Here is a 320-nt window from a genome sequence, read left to right as displayed (position 1 = left end):
TCGCGAGACCTGCAACCAGAATCAACCACACAAATCGCCTTCTTCAACAACCACAGTAGTCAGCGCCGCCGCCACCATCGTTCTTTTCATCACCGTGGCAGTCTCCAACTTTCTCCCATTCTCGCGGCACAACAAGCAGAATGAGCCTTCCAAACCCCTTTACCCCCAATTGCGAAACCTAATTTTGGGTTGGGAAGGGGGCAGACGCATGGCATGCTCTCATTGGCTACGTCCATATGAGTCAAAATTGGTCAAACAGTCAAAGTCTGGTCAACTGGGGGCTTTCTTGCAATTTCAGGAATTAAAAGTGGCTGAAGTGT

This window comes from Vigna radiata, chromosome 7 (genome assembly GCF_000741045.1).
Source record: "Vigna radiata var. radiata cultivar VC1973A chromosome 7, Vradiata_ver6, whole genome shotgun sequence".
In the NCBI taxonomy this organism is placed as follows: Eukaryota; Viridiplantae; Streptophyta; class Magnoliopsida; order Fabales; family Fabaceae; genus Vigna; species Vigna radiata.
Note: the sequence above shows the minus strand (reverse complement) of the source record.